At 40.8% G+C, this 7,015-nt stretch overlaps 1 protein-coding gene across 1 annotated transcript in view; it reads left to right on the top strand.

Moving 5' to 3' along the window:
* Positions 1-511: 511 nt before the first annotated feature.
* FANCC (Fanconi anemia complementation group C) overlaps positions 512-7,015 on the top strand; it is a 209,383-nt gene continuing 202,879 nt past the window's right edge. Inside the window, exon 1 of the mRNA XM_008058199.2 lies at positions 512-938. The gene's annotated coding sequence lies outside the window, so the exon portion shown is untranslated. The remainder of the gene's footprint in view (positions 939-7,015) is intronic.

The raw sequence follows: 7,015 nt of genomic DNA, 5'->3' as shown, positions 1-7,015 counted from the left end.
TGGCGCAGGGGTCGCGGGGAAGGGAGCCCCCGGCGTGGTGGGAGCTGGGAGCTGGCGTGTTGGTTCTTTTTGTTCATTGAGCAGGGCGGCGATGTCTTCTTAAAAGGAGAGGAGCAGAGGTGAATTTCTGTGCCTCGGATCCGTGGGAGCTGTGAAAAGCTCGCCCCTTTAACCCGTCCCCCTCTCCAGCTGGCCCGCGTCTTCCCGCCCCCCAGCCCCCAACCCCGGGGCGTCGAGAGGGGGCGAGGCCCAATTAGAGGGGCCCCGGGCGCGGCTGTGATCCCTCCCTCCTCCGCCTTTCATCCCCGCCTGGAGGAGGGCCGTGATGGGCGATTGTCTCCCACCACTCGGGTTGAACGCCGGCCCAGATCGCGTTCGGAGCCTTGGGGAGGTTTTTTGGGGGGGCGCTTCTTGTTTGTTGCCTTGCGTTTTGTGTTTTTTAGGTGAGCGCGTTTGCAACTAGGAACCATCTATGGTCTTTATGGGCTGGCGCGCTGGCGGAGGAAAAAGATTTGGGAGTTTTTGAAACGAGACGTTTGGGACCAGAATCTTAAGGAAAGAGGCCAAGGAATTTTCCAGCAAATACCTGTATGTGCCTCGGCTTTTGTTCTCATCTGAAACTTGGAAAACTCCCGAGCTCCTGGCTTTAGTCTGACCGGTGCCCCACTTACTGCATCTAAACTGTGATGTGATTGACTTGCCATTTATCAGTTGGGCCGAGCACTTTTGGGCCACCCAACTTCAGCTATTTATGAATGTCACTCACCTTCAGCGGTGTGCCGTTCAGAACATTTTCTCGTTACTCCCCTCAAGGGTTGTTACAAGTGACGGAATTCATACCATGTGTTGGGATCATTCATTACCTACGCTTAGATAGAAAACATGTTCATCGTGACGTTATCCACTAAACTTAAATCAAATTGATGTTTCAGTGCAAGGTACTGTAACAGATTCACGTGGAAATAAGCACTTATATACATGACTCATATAGATATACAACAAAGGCTGCATCAGAAAAGAATTTGTTTTCCTATTTATATCGAAGGCCTCTTTCACCTCTTTTCCCAGAGTAAAAGTTAAGTCCTGCTTCTTTAGGACCACATATTATAAATTTTGTATATTATACATTTTAATTTATTTTTTCTATATATGGTCATATTTCTTTTGAGGTCTGGAGGAACATTTACTAAAGTCTCAGAAAAGAAAGGCGAGCTCTATATTGATATTTTTTGTTCTGTCCTCTAATACGAAGCATTAACTTGATTGATTGGCTGGATGTGAAAGATGTGTTGCTGTATGTATGTGAAACTGTGCATGTACATTTAAAAATAAATGGTACTTTTAACCAGTTCCATATTTCAGCAAGTAGTTCCAGCAACAATTATACAAATTTTGTGTTTATGGAAACCAGCTACAGGGAGGCCAGCCTAGCCAGTAGAAAGTTGGATTGATTATCTAGGCCACAGAGAGAGCCAGAAGAGTCTCACATAAGTGGTAGTTCAAGTTAGTAGTGGTAGAGCCTCAAATCAGGCTAGAAGTCAGCACCAAATGGTTTTTTAAAAATTTTATTTTAGGCTGGAATACGTATATTTTCTGTTCTATATATATCCTGAATGATTGATTTTTTTTAAATATGAAAGGACACTTACAGGAGAAGTACATTGAATTTTCAGTGTTTTCATAAAAATACAAAACTGGAGAAGGAAAAACAATTCAGATAACAATACAAATCTTGAATTTTTTTTATTACCAAATACCAAATAACTTTTTTTTCTGGACTTGGTTTGGAAAGGAACTTGTAAAGTTATCTCAGCTGTTCTGTTAGGCTCTTTATGAACTCTGCAGGGAATTTAGAAACTGTTTTTCTGTCAAGATCTGTAATACGGGATAATCTAAAATGTTCCTTGATAATGCATTTCTACTTTTCTCTAGTTACAAGAAGGCAGAATTCATATGGAAATCACCTTTTTGAAGCTGTATACTCTGTTTATAAACAATTAAGTGATTTTTAGTAAATTTTTGGAATTGTTCAGTGCTCACCATAGTTGAGTTTGCATCACCTTAACGAGTTTGCACATGCAAGTTTGTAGTCAGTGCTGGCTCCTGCTTTCAGGCTCAGGCTATCATTGATTTGTTTTCTATATCTATGTATGTTTTCTGGATATATTTCATATAAATGAATTTTTAAAATATGTGCTCTTTGTGTCTGGCTTCTTTCACTTAGCGAACTGTTTTTGAGATTCATCCATGTTGTAGCATATATCTGTAGTTTGTTCCTGTTATTGCTGAGTGGTATTTCGTTATATGGATATGCAACATTTAAAGATCAGTTGATGAACATTTAGTTTGCTTCTACTTTTTGACTTTTATGAAAAATGCTGCTGTGAATATTTGTGTGCAAGTTTCTGTGTGGACATATATATATATATTTTTCTTGGATAGGTACATATGAGTGGAATTGCTGGGTTGTATAGTAAGTTTATGCTTAACTTTAAAAATCTACCAAACTATTTTCCAGTGTGGCTGTACCCTTTTACGTTCTTACCATAGTGATGCATGAAGGTTTCAGTTTTTCCACATCCTTCCCAACAGTTGTTAATGTGTCTTTACTATAAACATCCTAGTAGATATGAATTGGTATCTGATCGTGGTTTTAATTTGAATGTCCTTGTTGGCTAATGATGCTGAACATATTTTCATGTGTTTATTAGCCGTTTTTTATATATATGTCTATTCAAATCTTGTTTTCATTTTTTCATTGGGTTGTCTTATTGGGTTATAAGCATTTTTTGTATTTTCTGGATACAAGTACATTTTCAGATATGTGTCTTGCAAATAATTTCTACAGGTCTATTTGTCTTTTCATTTTCTTTATGGTATCTTTTGAGGCACAGACATTTTATTGATTTTGAGGAAATCCAGTTTACCAGTTTCTTTTTCTGGATTATATTTGAGATCTATGGCAAATTTACAATTAATTTTTGTATGTGGTATGAGGAATGGGTCAAAATTTATTTTCTTTCTTTCTTTTCTTTTTTTTTTTTGAGTCAGGGTCTCGCTCTCTCTCCCAAGCTGGAGTACAGTGGCATTGATCATGGCTCACCGCAGCCTCAGCCTCCTGGACTCAGGCAATCCTGCCTAACCCTCCTGAGTAGCTGGGACTACAGGTGCACGCCACTACGCCTGGCTTATTTTTTGATTTTTTTGTAGAGACAAGGTCTTGTTATGTTGCCTAGACTGGTCTTGAACTCCTGGGTGCAAATGATTCTCCTGCCTTGGCCTCCCAAAATGCTGGGATTACAAACATAAGCCACCATGCCTGGCCCAAATATATCTTTTTGCATGTGGATATCCAGTTGTCTCAGAACCATTGGTGGAAAAAATTGTCCTTTCTCCATGTAATTGCTTTGGCACTTTTGTCAAAAATCAGTTGACAATTAGTGTAAGAGTTTATTTCTAGACTCTTATTTCTGTTTCAGTGATCTGTGTTTCTTTTTTTTTTTTTAAGTTAAAAATGCCTTAATTTTTTATTCCTGGTACCACTATTGCAATTTACAGGGCAATTTACCTGATGTAAGGAAAAGGAAAAGACAAAGGTACAACAGATAAAAGATTTCAGAAATGTACATTTAACTCACACTACCTGGCGTTGGTGCTGCACTCTTTGCAAACTGTGGTATGACAATCCTGGACAAGAAGGGTTTCCTGTTTAAGCTCCAGTAACTTTTCTGACTGCAGAACATTGTTTCTTCTGTGGCAGATTTTTATAGTTCCTCTAGTGTATTTGGGACAACTTTCTTAAAGTAACCTGCAGGTTTCTTGATAAATCCTTGCTGTCTCTTCTGCTAAGCTCTTGTGCTGTTTTTAGAACCTTCCACTGTATCTGCCACTTCCACCCCCAGATGCATAGTCACCACCATAAGACTTACCCCAGCTTCTTTCACCAAAACTGCTCCCTTTTGTGGGTCCATAAATTGATTGCTGCTCTCCGCTGTAATTTCCAAAGTCATTAGAGTTACCATCACCGCCACCACGTTGTTGCTCTCGCCCAGGTTTCCTCCTCCATTGTAAACATCACATCCTCAACACCACAGCCACCACATCCACTGCCTTGGCTCCCATATCCCGGTCTTCTGCCACCAAAGATTCCTCCATGACCTGTAAAGTTGCCAGATCCACCTCCACACCCCTTGGCTATCCAGTGGACTGCATCACTTACTAATTAATTAATTAATTTTTTGAGTCGGGGTCTTACTCTGTCGCCCAGGCTGGAGTGCAGTGGCACAATCATGGCTCACTGCAGCCTTGACCTCCTGGGCTCAGGTGATCCTTCCACTTCAGTCTCCTGAGTAGCTAGGATTATAGGCATGCACCACCACACCTGGCTAATTTTTTTACTTTGTTGTAGAGATGAGTTTTGCTCTTTTTTCCCAGGCTGGTGTTGAACTCCTTGGCCTCCCGAAGTGCTGGGATTATCGGCATAAGCCACCACGCTCAGCTTGCATCCCTTACTTAGAAAGAGCTTTTCCACTTCGCAATTAGACTCATTAATTGTGTGCTATTTTTGAACAACAGTTTTATCAACTGTTATCATGATCATCAAAAGTTAGAAAAGCATGGGGAGCTGAGGCAAAAGGATCCAGAGGATCTCTTGGGCCCAACGAAGAACTGTAAATGTCTGCTACAGAAGGAATGATCTATAATAAAAAAAAGTTACTGCAGCTTAAAGAGGAAACACTTCTTGTTCAGGACTGTCAAATTCACAGTTTGCAAAAAAGTGCAGCATTGATTAATACAAGGTAGTTTCTGTTAGATGTACATTCTGGAGGACTTTTATCTGTTGTAATTTTGTTGGGTTTGAGGTTATAGTGAGCTGTGATCTTATCATTACGCTCCATCCAGCCTGGGCAGCAGAATGAGACCATATCTGTAAAAAAAAAAAAACAACAAAAAAATGCAAAATCTCTTTTTTCTCTCCACTCCGCCTACCTTCCATAACTTCTATAGTTTCAGTCCTTCCATACTTTTCCAAGTAGTTTCTCAAATTGTCTTCTTCTGCACCTTCTTGAATACCACCACCAACAATATTCTTTGCTGTTAGATGGCCACCAGGCTTTACAGAACACCCTCTCGAAACAGCTCCACCCTGTTAACCTTGTGTGGTCCAGTACACATTGCTGCGTCCACCTCTTCCACACCAGAGGAAGTCACAAAACCAAAGTCCCTGAAATGAAATGTTTTGTTTGGAGGGTTCTCATTACTACACAACCTGTGAGTAGGCCCTGTTTCTCAAAATGTTCTCCTAAACTATCATGTGTCGTTTCAAATCTCAGATCCCCACCTGACAGCTTTCTCAACTGCTCTGGTTCCTTGGAATCAGCACTTCCCCCTCCCGTGGCTGTTGTGATGGCTGGAGTTGGGCTGTGGCCCATTGGCAGTTTTACCTCTAGTCTGAGAATGGACTTGCCTTGCTAGCTTTGTGTTTAATATGGGACTGAGAGGAGGAGGCCTAGTCTTAGTCATCAAAAGTTAGAAAAGCAGTACCACACTGTCTTGATTATGGTAGCTTTACAATAAGCTTTGAAGTTGAGTAGTGTAAGCCATTCAATGTTTTCCTTTGTTTTCAAAATCCAGTGTGTGCCTGCTCCTTTTCCTGACTATTCTGGTTCCTTATATTTCCATGTAAAATAACCGTTCTGTGATAGATTTTGGTAGGCATTGTATTGAATTTATAGATCTGTTTGGGGGAGAAATACTATCTCAACGTGATCATGGAACATCTTTCTGTTTGTTTAGATCTTTAATTTTTCTCAGCAGTAATTTTCCTTGTACAAATCTTGCCCTTATTTTGTTAAATTTATTTTGAAGTATTTTATTTTTGACTATTGTGAATATAATTGTTTTTGAATTTCATTATTGGATTCTTCATTGCCAGCATATAAAAATACAATTGATAGCCAGGCTCGGTGGCTCAGCCTGTAATCCCGCACTTTGGGAGGCTGAGGTGAGTGGATTACCTGAGCCCGCGGGTTCGAGACCCGCCTGGGCAACTTGGTGACACCTCATCTCTACAATAAATCAAAAACTAGCCGGGTGTGGTAGCGCACGCCTGTAGTTACAGCTACTCGGAAGGCTGAGGCGGAAGGATCGCCGGAGCCCAGCAGGTCGAGGCTGCGGTGGCCAGGAGTGGCCTCTGCACTCCAGTCTGGGCGACAGAGTGAGACTTCAACTCAAAAAAAAAGAAAAAAAACAATTGATTTTTGTATGTTGATTTTGTATCTTGCACCCTTGCTGAACTTGATTATTACTTCCAGCAGTTTTTTTTTGTGAATTCCATAGGATTTTCTCCATACAGCACCGTGTCTTCTGTGAATAAAGACAATTTTTCTTCTTCCTTTCTATCTGGATGCCTTTTTTTTTTGGCGTGATTTTACTGGTTGAAACCTCTAGCACATTGCTGAGTAGACATAGAGAGAGTGGACATTCTTGACTTGTTTCTCATGTTAGGGGGGAAATATTTAGTCTTTATCATTAGTTACGACATTAGCTAAAAGTTTTTTATAAATGCTCTTTATCAAGTTGAGAGACTTTTTTACTAAATTGTTGAGAATTCTTATCGTGAACAAATGTTAGAAATGTTGCTTTTCTGCATCTTTTGCGATGACTGTGGCTTTGTTTATTCTATTAATATGATTTATTACATTAACTGATTTGTGAACGTACACTAACTTGCATTCATAGGATAAATCTCACTTGGTCGTGATATATAACCTTTCTTAAGTGTTGCTGAATTTGGTTTAGTAATATTTTGTTAGGGTTTTTGTGTTGTGTTTATGAGGAATATTGGCGAGTACTGTTCTTTCTTGTGACGTTTTTAGCTTTTGCTGTTTTTGGGTTTGGGTCGGAGTCTCCCTCCGTCGCCCAGACCGGAGCGCGCGGCCGCTCCCGGCCCCCGCAGCCCCGACCTGCCGGGCTCCGGCGGTCCTTCCGCTTCAGCCTTCCGAGTAGCTGCTGG

The sequence above is a fragment of the Carlito syrichta genome, unplaced genomic scaffold (genome assembly GCF_000164805.1).
Source record: "Carlito syrichta isolate Samal-C Ts95f unplaced genomic scaffold, Tarsius_syrichta-2.0.1 Scaffold303245, whole genome shotgun sequence".
NCBI lineage: Eukaryota > Metazoa > Chordata > Mammalia > Primates > Tarsiidae > Carlito > Carlito syrichta.
Note: the sequence above shows the minus strand (reverse complement) of the source record. Positions and strands in the feature narration are given on the sequence as shown.